Below are 21,586 nucleotides of genomic sequence, written 5' to 3'. Positions count from 1 at the left end.
CAGTAGACTCTAGTCTACTTCTTCAGTAGATTAGCGGACATCATCCTTACGGGACTCTGGAGCCAAATTTGCAATCACCATTCAGGGGAAGAACCCATGGGCTGTGCCTTTCCTAGTATCATTTTCTAAAACTGGTATCACTACCTTTATTAAACACAGGTGCCACATGAAAAAGCTCTGTGTTCCTTGGGAGAAGCAGGACAAGTATGTTTTCTCTGGATCTAAGAAACTGTAGAAACTTTGCATCCCTTCTCCAAGAAATAGTCACTCACCCTAATTAGGCTAACTGCCACTCTCTTTATTGTATTTGAAAACAGTAAGTACTATTGGGTGAAACTAAATTATCTAATTGGTAGAAAAAAAAAACCCAGCTGAATTCAGAAAATAATTCTTACAATATTTAATTATTGAAAAAGAATAATTTTATACAATTGCATGAACTTTTTATTTGTTGAATATACCACACTACCCAGAAGGAATTCTGTTGGAATATTATATTCTGGAGACCAGAGTTGGGAAAATCCTTCTGTAAAATGCTTCCAATCCCAGTCACCATGCTCTGATTCAAGAATGAAGGATTTTAGTGAGTATTTGGAAATTATGAATCATTATCTAATAAGCAAAGGCGCACCAGCAAAGGCAGAGCGCCTTCATTTCACTGATCTAAAGGATTGCACTGATTTCCCTGTAGTCAAAGCAAACAGCCTCAAGTTCTCCATTGCTGAATGGCAACCATCACTGCTCTAGAATCTGATGCCCACACCCAACTATCCTCCTGCAACACCTGTACCCTTGCCTGTGAGCTACTTGGTGAATGTTACCTATGTTATTACTGTAGAAAATCATTTGATCTCAGCATCTCCTATGCATGCAGTTGAACTAAAATAGGAAAGAGAGCCTCTCTGGAAAGGACTGGCTGTAGGGGTAGCCATGGTTCTTCCTGCATCATATCCTGTGTCAACCCACCAAAAGGGGGAAATTCCACCAAAACGTCTGCCTCCTTGCTAGGGCTGGAGAAAAGGATTTGTCCCTTCTCTGCCCACTTTACTGTCTTGAAGAAGAAAGGGTGATACTGAGTTGACCCCTAGTTCCTTGAGCAGTTCCAGAGCAGACTCCTCTCCCTTCATTCTCTTTGGACTCTCCTTTGCCCATGTGTAGAAGGCACTGCAGTAACAGGCAGGTGGAGCTCCGCTCCCTCTAAGACTGTCCACCAACTACTGGCTAGGTAGACCAGATGGCTCCAGGTGAAGAGCTGCTCCTTTTCAGTTCAGGTCAGAGGAAACAGGAAGTCCCTTTTCCTGCAGGTCTGCTGCACTCCAGATCCTCCCACCTGGCAGTAAAGCTGGTGTAGCCATTGATCCCACTTGAAGCTTGTTCCATCCCTCGACTGTTGTTAGTAACTGAAAGAAAGGCCCAGGGAAAGATGAACACCCTAAAATTTCAATGCTGCATTTTTTAAATTTAGGTTATTTGTAATTCTGCCACATGAATTCAATGAAACATTAGCTACACATAGTTTTCTGGCTAAAAAATATTCAATTATAGGTATTGGGTCTTTAGGCAGGTTAACACAGCATTATTAATGTGAACCTACGCTATACATCATCACATCATCGGGTCACGTGTTGCAGTTTAGGAGGCGACATTCCTGTGAAACTGTGTGCCTGGGCTTCTGTTTCCTGCTCGTCTTTTGCGTGGTTTTAATTTCTGTTGATTTGGATTTTTACTGAAGTCTGCCTCAGCACAGCAGATTCTTTGCCTGAGATTGTTTATACATTGTGACAGTCTTATGATGATATCTGGTCGGTTATTCTCCCAGTTCCTCTAAAAAAAGTCTTGTGTCTGTGTTCAGTGCTATAGAAATAGCAGAACTTCTTGACAAAAACGGAAAACAAAACAAAAATCTCTTATGTGCTGGCTGTCGGAAGACATTACACGCTTAAACATCACGTTCCCTCTCTGTTGCTCTCTGCTCACTCCTTCCCAGCACATGTGCATGAATACAGATATATACACAGAGGCGCATACATGTCTGTGTACATGCAGACACGCCTATCTACCGACACACATGCATGAACACGTATTTTGCGGGAGATGTTGAACTTTCTGCTGTTCCCTTTTAATGTACACTTCTCACTTTTCTTTCTCAAGAGAGGAGGTTTTCTTCCATCAGAGCATCTCTCTGAAATTAGCCCTGCGTTTATAATGCATGTAAAGATTTTTTCCAGTGCTGGTCTAATGAAAAATGATACCCAGCATTAGCACTTGCCGCCTCCCAATTATCCCATTGCTCGTGATTCGGTTATTCCACACATAGTTATCTGTTTCCCTCCCCAGTAGCTACATAAGCGGGCTGTGGTAATCTACTCCAAAATAAATGACCAGGCATTGTTAAGTTTGCTGTATATAGTTTTTAAATGTCAGTTATTAAAAGAAGAATATCTGGTTGGAGACTCTGGTCCCAATCACCAAAGGAGGCTCCAGGTCCGTGGCATGGAGGAGGGTTGGAAGTTGGTTCTCCAAGAGCACGGCTTCTCTGAAAGCTGGGAGAGGGCCCAGGAGAGGGTGGGAAGGGGCTGCTGGGTCCAGGAGCATCAATCACTTTCACATTATTTTTGGGCTAGGATTTTCTAATGCTGACCCTGCTTTGTGCTCAGGCAAATAACGGGTCATAGCACTTACAAGCAGACAGCTGCACTGGACTTGATTCATTCCCAATCACAAATAATGGCCGCACTTGCCCATGAATCTCTTTTCCACCCAGAAATAGAGATTAGGCGAAGAAGGAAGTCATATCTAAATGGTTGTGCCTTAGGTGGTTAAGAGGACGATAGAAGTCAGTCAATCCCAGGCTTTTGGGAAGCCCACTGGATTCCAAATGGACGTGACAGAAAGAAAGAGACAACTGCAGGAGCCTTGGTGACCACACTGGACCACCGGGCTGTTCCCACAGCTCTCTCCCCACGGGGACCTCCTGGCGGGAGCTCATTACATCCTGCCCGTGATGAGCGCCCATCATAGTGAGGGTGGGCGTGATCGAGCAAATCGGAAAACAGAGCAGCCAAAGTGGCAGGACTTGATCAGTGGCCAGCAGACCCGCCAATACGTTAGTTTGGCGTTTCTAACAGCCCAGACCTCTCCGTGGAAACCCCATCAAGTCTCAGGCTGTTTAGGTGGCCTCCCATTTTCAGTTTGGCTTTGGTGTCATGACTCCCTGAGGAACCCGCACGATGACAGCAGCGGGTGGAGACCCTGCTACTCACCCACGTGGCCAGTGCATGGGACAGACCGCTTCCCCTCCCCCATCCCACCCTAAATGGTCCGGCCTTTGGGTCAGAGCATCACAGCCATGCCTCATAGTTTTTTCTTTAATGATATGAAAACATTTTCACATAAATTGCCTAATTTGATTCTTAACAAAAACCCTATAAGGCAAGGCAGTTGTAATCATTTCTAGTTTATAAATGAAGACAGTAAGCCCCGAGACATCAACCCTTTGGCGCCGAGTGCACTGGGGACTGGAGCTGGGAGTCCTGCGCTTCTGCCCCGGCTCCGGCTCCACTGCTTCAGGCGCCCTGGCTGGGGGTCCCTGTGACCTCACGCAGGAGGGTTTGAGAGCTCGGGTGACTGGCCATGGACCGCACATATGTCATCCTCTCAGAGAGGGTGCATTGCTGGCTGGTATGTGGACACGGCTGCTTGGCCCCATGTCCAGGGGAGCACCGTGCATCCCTGAAGGCCACTGTCCGTATCCATCCGTGTAACAGCCTCCACCGTGTGCATGACAGGAACGGAGCCGGCGGGCCTCTGGCCTCTCTACCCTCACGAGACAGTCCCACAGGAAAATGTCGTCCTCTGAGGACCTTCCCAGAGCCTTGCTTCTCTTTCCTTCATCCTCGCTGGGAAGGAAGTTGTTCAGATGGTGGGATTTTTTTTAGGCTCGTGTGCCCTGGAAAAAACCAGATGAAGTCTGCAAGTGTGTTCAGCACACCCGTAGCTGCTGCTCCGCGCCCCCCACTTCGTATTTTTCTTAGCTGTTCTGTTTTAGTTAGTGCCAATATAGTCTCCCCTCCTACATATCCCTTTAGGGTGAAATGCCTGCTCAGTAAGCTTCGGAAAGGCAGTATATTTTAGGCAGCCTGATAAAAGACTCTAATCGCCCCAGATTAATGCATTCATTCCTAGCCAATTGAAGGATTCATTACAGTGCTCAGGCGGAGGCTCCTCTGACAAATCTGCCCTGGGTAATGAGCCATTCAGCAGCTTCTCCCCTGTATTGCTGGCAACCTGCAGAGGGGGCCTGAGAGGGAGCCCAGCAGAAGTAGGTAAAGTGCAAAGGAGAGGGTCAGTCTGGGCACCTCTGGCCCTGGAGGGACGTTGGGAACAAGAGGTGCTTGTGGCCACGATATCTGCCTCTGCAGCAGGAACCGAGGAGCATCTGGTGCAGGTGCCAAGGAAGGTGGCAACTCAGACGGCACCGCTGAGCCCTGGAAGGCTGGGGAGTGAGGTTCACGGTGCACAGAGGACGTCTGGGCTTTGAAAGCGAACCCCAGTTGGGCAACCAGAGAAGGGTGTATATGGGAGGAGCTTACAAACAATTGCAGTCTACGCCTCTAACTAACATCTCTACACGGAAATGTTCAAGGAGGGAAAGACAGACATAGAGCCCAAGAAAGTTAGGAGACATCCTAGAGATTGGCTAGCCCGTGACTCCAGGGGTGGGCGTGGGGTGTATGACAGTGATTTTACCCTCCAGGGGACATTTGGCAATGTCTGGAGACAGTCGTGGTTGTCCAGACTCTCAGGTGGAGAAAGAGACGCTCCTGGCACGTAGTGGGTGAAGACCAGGGATGCCGCTCAACAGCCTGCAATGGACAGGGCAGCCCCAAACAACACAGAAGCGGCCAGTCCCAAAGGTCAACAGTGCCAAGTGTGGGAAACCGGCCAGCTGAAACCTGCCCTACTGCAGATGAGAAAGGTGAAGTAGGACAAAGGTGACAGGCTCTAGGTTACACAGAGGGTGGAGGAGCTGGGAGGGCAGCAGCCTGCAGTCTTTCTGTCTCGTCTCTATGATGTCCCTAGAACCGGGAGGTCTGCTTTCCAGTTCTGCACTGATAAGTACCCTCAGAAACAAAGTTGTTTCCTCTCCTTCTGGACCACAGAGCACCCTTCCAGCCCACATCTCTCGTAAGGAAAATTCCATCGCCGGCCTTTATGAACACACGCCGGTCCCTACCCACGTCGGTCTAGACAGATCTCTTCTGGGGAGGTAGCTTATTATCGATGTTATGCATTTAGAAGCGGATGGTACTGCTGATAAAAATAGGAATTGCCAGAGGAGCTAGCGCCAGGCGTTATGAGATGCTGATGTGCAGTGTTGTTGCCAGCAGTTCCCCGCGAGGGTGGGAAGGAGACCCCTTCGTGCACACATAACTATATCTAACCATTATTAAATATTGATTCACCTCAGCTGGGCCCTGTGCCTGCTTCCAGATGGAGGCCAGTGCATTAACTGGTGCTGATCTCATCTGTACCCCTGGCATTGCACCCATGGCTGTCGCTGCTGACCCTTGTTCCTGAACTGACAGTGTACATGGGGAGTGATTCCTTGCCCCCCTTTTGACTAGAGAAATAAGCACATACGAGTTTATATCTGGAGTCTAGGATTCGTGGGGGTATGAGCGCTAGAGCTTCATTAAAAAAAAAAGGAAAGAAGTCTCCTATGATGAACAGTCATTACCGGGACGTAGACTCGTCTGAGTATCTGGAGCAGTCGTAAACATTTCCCTGAGCCGGTGTTTGATGGTGGGGGAAGGTTGAGGGGGGTGGGGGCAGATAGAAGGAAAGAGGGGCCAAAGTTAAGAACAAATATGCAAGTCCAGAGTGTGTGCTTAATGGAACCGAGATTTATTTTTCTGTGTGTCTTCCTAAGCCTCTAGATAGATCACAAAAAATACAGCCAGCCAGAAAAGAAGTAGCCCAAATGTAATTTAAAGGCCAACTTTTTAACCAATACTTCAGCTGGGAGACACTTTTCCTGTGTTCCTTTAAGATTCCCAGCTCAGATCAGCGTGCGGCACGTGGCGGCCTGGGAGCCCCGGAGCCGTGCGGAGCCCTTGGGTCACGGCACTTGTACCTGTATGAGCCCTTCACCTTAAAACTGCTGGAGGCGCGGGAACAGCATGTGCAAAGGCCCGGTAGCGGGAGGGAGTGAGGATCCCATTTAATCATCATGTCTCCTTCGGTTCCTCTGGATTGTGCTGGTTTCTCAGACTTGTCTTTGATGATTGTGACAGTTTTGAGGAGCACTATTCAGGTCTTAGTTGCAGCACGTGGGCTCCAGGGTGCATAAGCTCTGTAGTTTGCGGCACGCGGGCTCTCTAGTTGAGGCACCCAAGCTCAGTAGTTGTGGCACGCAGGCTTAGTTGCCCCAAGGCATACGGGAGTCTTAGTTCCCTGACCAGGGATCGAACCTGCGTCGCCTGCATTGGAAGGCAGATTCTTTACCACTGGACCACCACGGAAGTCCCCAAGATATGTCTTTTTGATAGAACCTGTACTTAAAAATGTTTCCCCAGGGAGTTCATCCTGGTGAAGACCCAGGATAGTGGGTAAGACCCCACCTTATCTGGGGTCCTGATTATTGAAAGACACGGGAGAGGGATGCTTTGTTCCAGATGAGGATTGGAATCCCTGGCCCTGCCTCTTACCAGCTGTGTGGTTTTGGGCAGGTCACATCACCTGTCCAAGCCTCAGTTTCCCCATCTATAAAATGGGCTTAAGAAAAGCACTTACTGAAGAAGATGTGGCACATATATACAATGGACTATCACTCGGCCATTAAAAAGAATGAAATAATGCCGTTTGTAGCAACATGGACGGACCTAGAGATTGTCACACTGAGTGAAGTAAGTCAGAGAGAGTAAGGGAAATATTGTATGATATCGCTCATAAGCAGAATCTAAAAAGAAATGGTACAAATGAACTTACAAAACAGAAACAGACTCACTGACTTAGAGAACAAACTCATGATTACCGGGGGCACGGGTGGGGGGAAGGGATAGTTAGGGAGTTTGAGATTGACATGTACACGCTGTTATATTTAAGCCCGCGCGCCACGACTATTGAAGGCTGTGCGCCCTAGAGCCCGTGTGCCACAACTGAAGGCCACACACTCTAGGGCCTGTGAGCCACAATTACTGAGTCCGTGTGCTGCAGCTGCTGAAGCCCACATGCCCAGAGCCTGTGCTCAGCAACAAGAGAAGCCACCGCAATGAGAAGCCCTCTCACCGCAACGAAGAGTAGCCCCCGCTCGCCGCAACTAGAGAAAGCCCGCTCACAGCAACGAAGACCCAACGCAGCCAAACTAAATAAATAATAAAATAAAATAAAATGGATAACCAACAAGGACCTACTGTACAGCACAGGGAACTCGGCTCAATATTATGTAACAACCTAAATGGGAAAAGAATTTGAAAAAGAATAGATACATGGGATGGCTAGTGGGAAGCTGCTGCATAGCACAGGGAGATCAGCTGGATGTTTTGTGACGACCTAGAGGGGTGGGATAGGGAGGGTGGGAGGGAGGCTCAAGAGGGAGGGGATACGGGTACATACGCATACATATAGGTGATTCACTCTGTTATACAGCAGAAACTAACACACCATTGTAAAGCAATTATACTCCAATAAAGATGTAAAAAAAAAAAAAAGATTCCCAGCTCAGGACTTCCCTGGTGGTGCAGTGGTTAAGAATCCGCCTGCCAGTGTAGGGGACACGGGTTCGAGCCCTGGTCCGGGAAGATCCCACATGCCGCAGAGCAACTAAGCCCGTGCACCACAACTACTGAGCCTGTGCTCTAGAGACCACGAGCCACAACTACTGAGCCCATGTGCTGCAACTACTGAAGCCCCTGTGCCTAGAGCCTGTGCTCCGCAACAGGAGAAGCCACTGCAATGAGAAGTTCGTGCACCACAACGAAGAGTAGCCCCCGCTCACCGCAACTAGAGAAAGCCCGTGCACAGCATTGAAGACCCAACGCAGCCAAAAATAAATAAATTAATTAAAAAAAAAAAAGATGCCCAGTGCAGGGGAGGAGTATTAAAGTTACTGATTTATCTTCAGTAGCACAGTTATTTTTATTGTCTTGCCAGTGACAGGTTTTTTGTTTAGCTTTTCTCTGCAGTTCTATACACCCTTCTCCATGAAAGAAGAGCAGGCCATAGGCCATTGTTTTCTTTGATGTCCTGGTGCCTCCGAAGACACGGAGCCTGGCCATCTCAGAAGCACATCAACACTTTCTCTGGCTTCATAACAAGCAGCAAATTTTGAAATAGTAGATACGGCTGTCCCGCCCTCTGATTCACAACAGAGAGGTGTGTGTGCACACGCAGGACACGTGTGTGGCTTTGGGGGTGCATGTGGCCATAACAGTTTGTCCATAGAAACTTTTACCAGAAATATGTCTTCTACTACCAGGGAGCCACAGGAAAGATTAATAAGTACGATTCAGTTCAAACATACGAGTAAACAATCATTTGTGTCCCTCCTGTCTGCAAGGAACCTTGATCCACATTGGGACATGCAAAGGTGAAGCATAGAAAAATAAAAGTATGAAAGAGCTTTCCTTATGGGTCACATATTCCAGCGAGGATGCAATGTCCGTGTACCAGCAGTTACCAAGGCAGAATATAATCTGCTGTATGGGAGTGTTTTTTGTTTTTTTTTAATTTATTTTACTCAAGTATAGTTGATTTACAATGTTATGTTAATTTCTGCTGTAAAGCAAAGTGATTCAGTTATACACATATATTCATTCTTTTTCATATTCTTTTCCATTACGGTTTATTGCAGGATATTGAATATAGTTTCCTGTGCTATACAGTAAGACTTTGTTGTTTATCCATTCTCTATATGACAGTTTGCATCTGCTAATCCCAAACTCCCAATCCTTCCCTCCCCCACCCACCCCTTTGGCAACCACAAGTCTCTTCTCTATGTCTGTGAGTCTGTTTCTGTTTCGTAGATAAGTTAATTTGTGTTGTATTTTAGAATCCACATATAAGTGATATCATATGGTATTTGTCTTTCACTGTCTGACTTACTTCATTTAGTATGATAATCTCTAGGTCCATCCATATTGCTGAAAATGGCATTATTTCATTCTTTTTTATGGTTGAGTAATATTCCACTCCATTCCATTGTGTATATGTACGACCTCTTCTTTATCCACTCATCTATCGATGGACATTTAGGTTGTTTTCATGTCTTGGATATTGTGAATAGTACTGCTGTGAACATACGGGTGCATGTATCTTTTTGAGTTATGGTTTTGTCTGGATATATGCCCAGGAATGGTATCGCTGGATCATATGGTAACACTAATTTTAGTTTTTTAAGGAACCTCCACTGTTTTCCATAGTGGCTGCACCAATTTACATTCCCACCAACAGTGCAGGAGGGTTCTGTATGGGAGTGTTTTGAACAAAGGGCTGTGAGAGGTTGAAGATAAAAGAAATTGATTCTGACCAGGAAAGTTCATGTATTCAACATGCATGTACCGAGTCCCTACTGTGTGCTGGGCACTGTCTTAGGTGACAGGGATACAGGGGGGAAGTATGGAGTTTAGGTTTAATGAGAAGAGAGAAACAACAACACTAAACAAATAAATGGGAACTTCAGAGAATGGACAGGGGCCATAAAATAACTAAAGCACATACTGGGATGGGGCCGGGAGCTCTCCGAGATATTGTGGTCTGGAAGGACGCAGAGTAGGTGACAACTGAAATGAGAACTGAGTGACAAACAAGTATCCACGTGAAGATCTGGGGACAGAGCATTTCAGGCAGGGAACAGAAACTGCAAGGCCTGGGGGAAGGACCAGCTGGGCACCTTCCAGGGGCAGACAGCAGGTCCGGGGACTGGAGTTGAGTGAATTCTGGGCAAAGCAGTCACGCTAAGGTCAGAGTTTGTCAGGGGCCAGCTATGCAGAGTCTTCGAGACGCAGTGTGAACTTTGAGTGTCATTCTAAGGGCAGTCAGCTGCCATGAGAGGTTTCTAAATAGGGGGTGATATGATTAGATTTATGTTGTTGTGGTTTTTAATTAGTCCACCTGTGATGCAGAAAATGGAATGTAGAAAAAAGGAGGGAAGAGAATGTATCAAGGCAGCATGAGGGTTATTTTTGAAATAAAGCCAACAGGACTTAATAACTGGACGTAGAAATTGAAGGAAAGGGAGAAATGATGGGTGATTCCTATGTCTTTGTCCTGGACACTTAGGTAGATGATGGTGTCATTAACTAGGATGGGTCAATTAGGAGAAGGAGGTGAGGAATCTACAACTCTTTTTGGGACATAGTAAGTGAACTTGTCTATTGAACAATTAAGGAGGCCACATTGCTATCCTTTGTTGAGCACACACTGTATACCCAGTATTATTCTAGGCTCTTAGGTGTATGACCTCACTGAATCCCCAGGGTAACCTGGGGAAGAAGGAGAAGGTGATGCTCTTTCATGTGCACAGATGAGTGTTATTCAGAGACACACATCTCTTGGAGATCTTATGGCTGAGGGAGGATGCTGGCAAGGAGGCCATGCGACCGTATGTCCCACAGAAAGTGGTCAGGTGCCCTCGTCCCCCCCGTACCAGGAGAGGAGAGCTCCCCTCCTGAGGGGTGCCAAGGAGCCAGTGGCCTCCTGTCAAGACTCACTGACATCCTGATGGGCCCACTTCTGTCTGCTGTGAGCTGATGAGGGAGAAAGAGAGTTATTGTCAAATTCCCAACTTGCCCTTTTTGATATGAAGTTCGCTTGTGATATTTTTTTAACTTAGGTAGCTAATGCATTTTGTTCTCCGGAGTGTGAGAGACCCAGTTTCCCGAGTAGCCTTTAATTAGTTTCTGGATGATGACATCTCCACCGAGAAGCAACCAGTGGCATTCCCCAGTCTCAGGGGGGAGATAAAAGAATCTAATAAAGACATTCGGTGTTTCTAGGTGATGTATTTGACAAGCTTTGTATTAACAAGAAGTCTTGTTGGAACTTTATTCTCTTTCCAACTGCGCTCCCTCCCTGGCCCCGGATCCCTGCCATTTCACAGGAGGATTCACAGAGCGAAGAAACTGTAGATTCAAACAGACCAGCTGCATCTCCACCCCTCGTTCTAGAGGGGAAGAGGTTTCATCTTGATCTGTTCACAGACCGTAACCTTTATGAGGGATTTAGTGGCAATAAGGCCTCGGAACAAAAACTCCACTTAAAACCAACTGACAAGTTCTTTTGCACAGCAGTGGGGCCACTTCCTGGGCCTCTGGATTCAAGGCCAGATAATGAGGTGTTCCTTCCACTAGCCTTAATTATTGCCAAAGATGATGGTCACAGGGAGAGTGGGTATAACTCACAGCTTCATTTCAATGTTGGCACCATTGCTACTTGGATGGAGAGAGGCAGAAACTCCCCTTCGGGCTGTCCACCTTCCTCTGAACTTAACCTTGAGGGTGCTTGAGGGAAAGAGAAAAGTCTGTGAAAGAATTTGGACCATACGGTGGTCAAGGCGGGGTGGGGAGGCCACTGCGGCCACCTTCCCGCTGCAGTCAGCACAGCTCCCCGCTGCACACGTTTTATAGCTTGGGCTTGAGCGTATAACCGCCAGTGCTTCCAGGCAACTAGGAATTAAAGTGCTGATGACGCCATCGAGGCAGCTGAGCATGGACGTGATCTTGGCTCCATTGGCAGCCTGGAGACGCCGGCTTCTGCAGAGCTGAGCACAGGGCCCCCAGGAGGCAGGGCTCCGTCCTTGCCGTGCCCCTTTGACCCTTTGCCTCCATCTGACCTGGATGGGGCAGCCTGGGAGAAGGGACCGATTGGAACCTGCTCTCCTGGGCAGCTCTTAAGGGCACGAGGAGAGTCTGAACAAAGAAAATCTTTTCCAGGAGTCTGGGAGATTATGGTGATGTGTACAGGCACATTTGCATACTGTTTACTCTCAGGATGGCAAAGCGTGAAGCTCATCCTTGGGTCTGGTGACAGCGCTATCGTGGAAAGACCGTTCTTCTCTCCACACAGTGGGTTTCTGAGCAGAAGGAAGGACATCCAAGGGTCAGAGGTACATCCTCCTGAACGGGGAGAAGAACGAGCCCTGTTAAAAACGCAGTGGCAGCACAGGAATGGAGGACTTAAAACTGAAGTGTGTAAAGGGTCCCTCTAGCCAAGGCCCAGGCTGTCTGCGGGGCCCGGCAGTGTGTCTTGAGCCAGGTGGGGGCTGGGTCTCCTTTCTTTGCAGATCTTCGCCAGCTTGTGGAAAAAGTGTGTCTGGAGGATGGGGTCTGGGATACGGCACGAGCGGCAGTCCCACTTGGGTAGCTGTCCTTAACGGGCCCCTCGAGTTTCGTGGGCATCAGCTTCATGCCTGCTTTGGAAAGAGAGAACCACTGAAAGATGCTGGATGCCAAGGCAGAAAAAGAATCCACTCGAAGAGGCTCTAAGGCAGGGCCTCCAAAGATGTGGCGAGGCTCTGGCTGCTGCGACCAGCAGGAGTAGACAACTCTTGGTGAAGAAAAATTAGAATCAGGAGAGACCAGAAGCACCTTGCCAGCCACTACCTCTGAGACCGTGGGAAGAAGCCTGTCCCGAAACCCTGGTCTGCCCTTCTGGGTTGGCTTCTACGGCAGGCAGTAATGCTCTTTACCTGGAATCGATTGGACTCTGCGTTATCTCGATCATAATAGCATTCCTCTGCAGCGCGGTAAGCAGTTCACTAAGTGCTTTCGGTTATAGGACATATCTCATCTGATTCCAAAACCCTGTAGGCAGAGCTTAGGTCTGAGATCTGCCACTTCCTAGCTCACTGACTTAGGGCAGGTTAGGAACTGGTTACAGCCTCAGTGTTCTGGCTTAAATAGGAAGAGAAACGGGCGGTATCTAGTACTTATTAGGTATATGACAAATATTAATTCTCTTCCATGAGGAATAATAAGAAAGTAATCTTTTTCTGGGTTTCTCTTTTTAATTTTTTTTCAGTTTTCCTCATGAAGTCAGGTAGCTGAATCAGGTTCTTAACTGATTCCATATTTTTGTACTATCATTTTCATCTTTGAGGACCCGTTTGTGTACATTTTAGTTGATTTCTGTAGGGACACGTTATTAAAGCATCTGCAGTCTGCCTGACTTCCTGTATGAGGACCTTGGGTTCACTGCATTACCTCTCTGAGTTTCAGGGTCTTTACTATACAGTGGGGGGGATGCCTGTGAGCTACCAAAAGGATTTAAAAGGAAGCAGCAAATGTTAAGCCTCTGGCAAGGTGCTCGGCGTACAAGGTGTCCATGGACCTTCCCTCCCCGTCCCGCCTCTGCTCCCTTCCTGAACTGGTCCCTGAAGAGCTGGCCCCGATCGGGGGTGTGGAGGGTGAAGCCCGTCACGTACCTTCAGCCGCCATCACGCTAGAGCTGTACAGTAGCTCGCCCTGTCTGGATATCGTGCTTAGCAATAATTACCTTACATCCCCCCATTAAACAATTGATGAAGAGAGCATTCCCGGCAATTTCTTGGATGTCGCCAAATATAACGGAGCTCCGATGGTGACAAGTAGGTTGCTGTGAAATTCAATTTACTCGAATATGCCCGAAAGCAGTGAAGTGTGGAGTGGGGCCTGCGTGGTGTTTACTTTCCTCTCCAACATCTCTATCAGGAATGACGAAACTGGATCAGGGAGCAGAGCTCATAAAAATTTCCACATTTCAGCTGATCCTGAAAGGAACAAATTCCGAACTTCAGAACCAGTGGTTTATGACTAATCCCAAATAAACCACTAGCGTTTCTCCCCGGGCTTCCTGATTCTCCCCCGTAAACATGAATGGTTTTAGTATGGAGAGAAAGAAAGAATGAGATGGAAGAAATGACAAAATGATTCTGGTAAAAGAACTAACAAGCCGCCCGAGGCTGTGTCATCAAGGAGCTCTCTGCATGGTCAGGCTCGCATTTGGGCTTCTGAATCTCTGGACTCTAACCTTTCCCTTCTGGAAAGCCCAGCGCTGGCGAGGGGGGAGGGTCCTATAGCAGACCTCCATCCCCCACTGCCTCCACGCAGTCACTTCAAGATGCTGTTTATCTCAGAACCACTAGCACATCTGAAGAAGTGGTCAGCACCCACCTGCGGGGGCAGGCAAGCCCATCTCAGCCTCTAAACCAGAGCATCCTCCCGGCCCCGCACTGCACCTGACGTCCAAATTTAGCCTCATCCTGGCCTCTAGAAGTATACATTTTTAGTAACATTAATAAATCGCATTTGAATAGTACTTTATGTTTAAAACGTGATTTCTCACAGTTTCATCTGATCCACAGAACATGTGTTTTAAAAAGGCAAGATAGGTATTGATATAACTAAAATAATCAGAGTTAAAGGATTTACATGAGTTTATACAGCTAGTAATAGTCGGGTCTGGGCTTCACATACCTGGTCTTCTGATGCGACACTTAGAATTCTTTCTCTTAAGAGATCCCACAGATCCCACAATACTGGTGTCCTATTATACAAACATTTGTATTGGGAAGAAGGAAGAAGGGAAAAGGGAAAGAAGAAAAGACAGACTGACTAGTCTTTTCAGTCAAAATGAGCCAAAGAAACACCTCTCAGTGGACTCAGCAGTGGGTTTGATTGATCATTCCTCTGTCATGATACGGGGACAGCTGGGACCCCTGGTTACAGGAAGCAGCAGCTACAGCCCTGCCTCAAATGAAAGCTCCCCGGAAGCCGCGGCTCCCTGGTCCAGTGCACAGTGGGAAGACGATGAACAGGCGGAGGATGGGTAGGAAGTGCCCGTGACGGAAGAGGGAGGAAGATGAGATAGTCATGCAAATGCTGGATGGTCCAAAAATATATTGATGAAACCTCCCGCCCACTCTCCTGATAGAGAGCAATGCCGTGTAAGAACGACAGAGAGTGCCCCCTTTTCTAGATGCCCTGTGGGCAGACGGGTGGTCACGTGGAGGTGCAAAAGCAGGGTGCCCCACGTGGGAGGGTGAATCAGCAAGACTTCAGACCCAGAGAACCCCAGGCGGGGTGTGTGCACTCCCCTGCACGAACTCTCTATGGAGAGAATACATTTGGGATCAGATATAATCTGTATTCGGGTCCCACCTTCAACACTTGTTATCTGGGTAACAGGAGCACATCACTAATAGCTCACAAAGCCTTAATTTCTTCATCTGTAAATTGGAATAGTAATAGTACCACCTCATAGGATTCTTGTGAGATTAAATTAAATAATGGAGTCAAAGTTCCTGTAAAATTTCTAACGCACAACAGAAATTCACAGTCTCAGTTCATATACGTATATAGTTGGTTTCTGTTTATTTTTATGTATGCATCCAAATTTCAACATGCATTTATTGTTTTTCTAACCCATCTATCCCCTGATTAAAAGAAAACACTCTGGAACTCTGCAATTTTCAGTTGCATGTCCTTGAATATATCCTTGACCTCTCTGAACAGATGTATCTTCATCTGTAAAATGTGGGAAAGGAAACAATTAGGGTGACCAATGGCTTGGAACTTTTCTGGTTTTAGCGCTGAAAGTCCTGTGTTCTAGGAGACTCCTTTAGTTCCTGGTAAACCAGGACAGTTGGTCTGCTTAGAAATAATATCTACTTGTGGGGTTCATGCAGGGGTAAGATAAAGTGAGGGCAATATGTGTAAAACAGCGGTTATACAGCAGGCATTTAATAAATAGTAACCATTGACGTTATTATACATGCGGAGAGTCTTCGAGGGCTATTCAGAGATGTTGAGGAAATGCAGTCATTTTGAGGTACTTGCATTTCCATACAGCCTTGTCAAAACACTTTCATTCATTCATTCAAAAACTACGTGTTGAACACAAACTGTTCAGACATCGTGGTGTGCGCGGAACGCTTCAGTGAACAAGACCACCAGCTGGGCTAACGTTTTACTGGGGAGAGCAGACCATATGCAGCAGTCTGGTGTGGGGAGTTCTACTTCAGGAGAGATGGTCGAGGAAGGCTTCATGGAGGAGCTGAGTTTTCAAGAACAGGACAGACCTGGCCAAGTGAAGATCAGGGAGGAAGGAGACTTTGAAGAACCAAAGACTGGCCTGAGGTGTTTCAGGAGGAAAGGAGGCCAGTGGAGTGGACATTCATGCACCAGGTTAGGACCCAGGCCTGGATGTCTCTGTGGGGTCTGGACACCAGGAAAGTCGAGGGTGTTTCAGACGGCTCCTTTAATTCTGTAAAGACAAAGGTGCCAAGGCCTTAGCTGTGGCGCAGCCCTTGCTGTGGAAACTGTCCCGAGCCCCCGTGGGCATCTCAGACCTTCACTGCAGAGAGGAGGTGGGTGGGGGGCAGGGGGAACGGGGAACATGCCACCAGCACCAGAGGCAGCACCTGGGATGCATAGATCTGCGTGCGTCCTGTGGAGGAACCTGGTCCAAGCCGCTTCTATGCATCCTCAGCTCCACGGGACCGTGAAGGGCTTAATAAAACATCTCAATTTGGATTTAATAGGATATCTACTGTGTGCTAAAAACAGCAAAATTGCTATATATTAACGACATAATTATTAGAATTTAACACCTGGGCAGTGGAGGCTACACGAAGAGTGAGGAAGTTCCCTAGAATACTGTTTTAATAATTATGTTATTTAATTATTTACACATTTGAATTAAAATTCAATAAGAGCCAGATTAAACCTTAACATAATAAATTAAATGTGGAACTCTATCCAAAAAGCATGGCTCAGGGGGTCTCTGCCTTTTTCCAAACATAATCTAACCACTTCTTGATCTTTCTAGATTCAGACCTCAAAAGTCAGCAGAGACATCACATCCATCAATGTGGAAATAAGCTGATGGCCTTTTTTAAGGAATCTTGGACTCTTAGCAGGTCTCAGACTCACCCCAGACCTTTGGCTGTGTGATCCCAGCTGCTAACAGAATAGTTCTGCCACCCTGCTGGCCCCTTGTCATCTCATCAGCTTGTCTAAAACAGAATCACACTAATGTTCTCCCCCAGAGACGTTATTCATATAACATAAGGGATCTGCCAGCTCAGCCATCCAGCTGCTGTTGAACAAAATGGCCTTCATTTGACTCCGTGTTCCTGAATCCCCCATCCAGGCACCATCAGGCACCCGCAGCTTGTCCTCGGCTTTGCTCTCAAACCCATCCTTTTCTTTCCACCCTTACAGAGCCCACAGTTTAACCCAGGCCTTGAACATCACTCTCCGAAATCCAGTGTCTGTCTACCCAGTCCCTCTGACACATTGTTACAAGCTTATTTTGCTTAAAGTATATTAATATATTTGTATATTCACTATATATTTATATATAGTATTTCCTTTTTTAAACAATTTCAAATGCTTGCCATTGCCTATAGGATAGAGTTAAAACCCAGGAAGGACCTGGCCATTCAGGCTGGTCTGTAATCCGGCTCTAGTTTACCTCATTGACCTCGTATCCCATTCTTCCTCGAGTCGGTTAGAATTTGTCAACCTTCCATTCTGTGTTGATGTGACATATGTGTCTGCCAAGCACACGATATACGAAAACTCACTTATTGCGTACTTCACATCGCTTAGCGCCTCTATAAGTGCATTTCATAAACTTACCCCTAAATCCTCAGAGGGATCCGGTGAGATATGTGCAATTGGCTTCACGACCTGAGGACATGAGGCACAGAGAGGTGAGGTGACTGGGCCAAGGCTGCACAACTTGAATGTAGCAGAGCCGGGATCTGGACCACTGCTCTCCATCACCTCTGGTGCGGAGTAGACTTTGCATCCTCACACGCATGCTGGATTTCTGCCTTCCCAGCCGTGCCCATGCACTTCTGTCCCACTTGAAGCAGCTTCACTTGCTCTGCAGACATGACCGTTTCTCTTTTGTTGGCACCCGAACTAGACTCTGTAGCCCAGGAGAAGCCGTGCCGACACCCACACTCTTACTAACTCACAGAGTGCAATGTCTATACCAACCTTCTAGCATCCAATCCCACACAACCCTGTGACGCGGTGGATCGTATATATGCACTGTTTCTCCAAACAGATTGTAAGTTCATGGAGGGCCAAGAAAGTGTGTGCATTGCTGCACGTCATGGACGTACCTAAGCCACAGTGTGTATATAGGAGATGCTCACTCAGGACCTGAGTGACTTTTGGCCATGTCTCCTCCAGTAGCTATCCTTCCACTAATAATTATGCCTGGCCACCAGAAGTCTTACTAAGAGTATTTTTCTAACATCACCTGCTTTGCCCAAAATGCCTTTCCTCCTCAGAACTGATTCATTTTTGCTTGTCTTCTGGGGATTAGCTTAGGTGTCTCATATCCAAGGAGCCTTCCATGACATGCATCTCCAGGCTGGCTAATGTGTCTCTCCTCTGCATTTCCTCAACACCATATCTGTCCTTCTGTGTCACAGTGCACTAAAGGGGTTTGCTTCTGCTCCTGTCTTTGCATCTCTAGACTGTGGACTCCTTGAGGGTAAACACTGTGTCTTCTAGATGTCTTGCCCCTTAGGGCTAAGCACAACACTGGTATAAGGAAGTGCTCAGTGAGTATTGATGAATGAATAAATGAATGTGTGAGTGAATCAGTGAAAACAAAGCAATCCTAGTGTGTTTCCAACCACCTGCATGATGAGATGAGATAAGATGCAGGAGGTATCCATGGAAACAGTATAAAAATGTAAATAGCCCTGTCTCAGTGGGTCAGAATTTTCTTATGAACATGGATTAGCTGAGACCACAGCGCATCCTTGTCAATTCACTTTCATTTTAAATACTGACAGCATGTTAGAAGTTGCCACCTGGAAGATGGTACTTCTAACCTCCTAGCATCTTCGGCACTGTGCCAGTTTGGTTCTGGTGATTGGGATTGCACCTCTGGTCAGACCGTCTCAGCTCTATGGCATGAATGGTCTGCCTTTCAAAGTCATCTCGAGGCAATTTGCCACCTTCAAGCTACACCCTGAGGCAGGATTGAAAGGCCAAGCATTTCACCAACTGCGACTTCATGAGTTGGACATGTTCCAGTTGTTAGTGGAGGGAGAGAATTCTAGATGATTCTTCCAAGCATGAGGTGTGATGGTCTCATTTTATATACTTACTGTGCCAACAGCTTGGCCCAGACTACCTTCTCTTCTACTTGGGGACTGTCCATTGTTCTCTAGTGTATGATTAGCAGATTAGCTATCATGTAAGAAGCCAGGAAAATGAACTCCCAGGAAGCCTTTCCAAAGCAAGAGTAATTCATTACCCTGCCTGATTTCCACTTAAAAGGTACTTTGAGCACACTTCCAGCTACAAACCCTAAATCACCCTGTGTTCACAAAGTCCATCATTTTTTTAATTTTATTGCATGGCATTTTCGTGACATAATCCCTCGCAGAGCATCTCAGAGTGCCTTACGGATCAATAAATTACTTACCTGCAGAGTCAAAGCGATGTCTGCAAGGCCAGCACAGCCATTCTGCAGGCAGCCTGTCCTCTGGGAAACAGGCAAGGCTGTGTGAGTGCCAAGGGTGGGCAGGATCAGGGCCAGGCAAATGTATGGCTTGGGGGTGAGGTGGGGTTCAAGAAGTGCAAGTCCCAGTTAAAGCTCTGCGAATAAAATACATCAAATTCAAATGATTCTAGAACTTAGAGAGCTCACAGATTTGGACCCTTTGGACAGTCAGCAAATCAAGTGTCCAGTCATTAACTCGTCAAGTATCTTTCTCTCCTGGAAGGTTCAATCTAGCTTTTAAAATGATACAGCCATGAATCATAATATAATGTCTTAGAAGTCCCGCGTCTTAGAGCCAGCAGTCGCTTCCCAGCCCTGGCCACATCCACCGTCCATTGTGTCTGTCCTGCCAAATATCCCTGAGAATGCAGGTATGTATGTGTGCAAGGGCATAGACGCACTCGCACACACAGACATCACACCACAGTTGCCTCTCTACCGGAAGCTCCACGCGGATTTAAGACTAAAAATGATTAATTGGTGCTTGCTTTATGCAAGGGACCGTGTTGGAGACAGCAGAAAATAAAAAGATGAGCAAGGCTCTTGTCCAATATCTTATACTATGATAATTTATAGCCAAGGAGAAAGATGAGAGAAGGTAACATAAGCCAGTTTATTTTAATGCCGTGGAGGAGGCTACAGTCTCCAAGCAGGAGAGGCCACATCCCCTTGGACGTCGCCTGGAAGACCTCGTGGAAGGGGTGGCAGCTCAACCTTGAATGAGGTTGAATGATTCCAGTAGGTCTAGACAGTTGGAGAAAGAGGCGAAGGGACCAAAACCAGTAGCAAGGGCTTGGGGCTCAGAAACCAAAGTCCAGTGCATTCTCGCTAATGAGCGTTCCTGGTTGGGCGCAGTGTGGAAACAGATGGGAAGTCAATTTTCAGGAGAAGGAGGGAAAGGAGCAAAGGCTGAGAGCAGCTATCTGCACGACACGCTCCTTTCTGGAGGAAGAAATGCAACACCATCAGGAGTGAGTGATGAATGGATCCAGGAGAGGAAAGACCACCACGGAAAGTTCCAACCAGTCTGATTTTCCTGTGAGGGTTGCCCCATGACCTTGGTCCCATCCAGGGAATAAGGGTGATGGTCAGCTCGCCTGGGGTCTCCTGCAGGCCAGATGGCACTGTGTCCTGGGGATAACGGGTCCTGGAATAGCACACGGGGGTGGCTCAGAAGCATGCTGATTCAAGGAGGCAACCTGACCTGAAGATGCCTAATAGAACCCGACAGAGGGGCCCCTTAACCTGTAAAGAGCTAATGTGCCAAAACCAGTGTGAGTAGAACTGAAATGACTTGTGTTAACGGCCCGGTTCTGAGGTTGTCGCAGACATGTAGCCAGGTGGGGAGGTGGCTCCCGTGAACAACCATTATAATTCCATCCTATAAATATGTGTTGCATCTTATACTATGGATATAAATGTAAGTAAGACCTGGCTCAAGCCATCAAAAAAGCTCATGGTCTAGGGGGTGAGGGATGCTACGCAAATAACTACAGCACAGTGGGATAAGGGCCAAGAATTGGAGTTGGGGGGCTGCCCAATAAAAGACACCCTTACTTTATAAACCCATTGGCAGACAAGACAAATGAGTAGTCATTTCATGGTCAAGCATCACATTCGCTAGTGGTAAAGATGATACTGGAGAATTGGGCTTAGATGTGCAGCAACAATGAGCCCCAGAATGAGACAGATGCACACTGCTGGCTGTGCTCATCCCCGTGGGATGCTGTCCTGTAAAACAGAAATGAGAAAGTGCACGACATAATGTAACTTCCTGAGGAAACCCTGGCTCTAAAACAAAAGACTAAACAAAGTTGGGGGATTCTGTCCCCAGATCTACAGTTGGGATGAACCTCTTCATCCTTTGGGGGGATTAATCTAAGACACAGAGAAAGAGGCCAAGTCTGTCACGTCTGATTGACTCCCCCTCAGGTGCGGGTAACATATCTGGGTGCAGGATCTTTGAGTTGTGCAGGAGGCCAGAGGGAGTAGGGGTAGGGAAAGCTGCGACGAAGTGGCATATGATTGGGTCTAAAAGGATGACTGGGAGTTTCCCAGGAAGGACAGAAGG

General features: G+C 47.1%; 1 protein-coding gene across 3 annotated transcripts in view; it reads left to right on the top strand.

Annotated features, from left to right (window-relative positions):
• Positions 1-21,586, top strand: part of NTM (neurotrimin) — a 931,021-nt gene that overhangs the window by 788,176 nt on the left and 121,259 nt on the right. The window lies entirely within an intron of this gene.

Source organism: Tursiops truncatus, chromosome 8, assembly GCF_011762595.2.
Source record: "Tursiops truncatus isolate mTurTru1 chromosome 8, mTurTru1.mat.Y, whole genome shotgun sequence".
In the NCBI taxonomy this organism is placed as follows: Eukaryota; Metazoa; Chordata; class Mammalia; order Artiodactyla; family Delphinidae; genus Tursiops; species Tursiops truncatus.
This window is presented reverse-complemented; position numbering and strand designations above follow the sequence as displayed.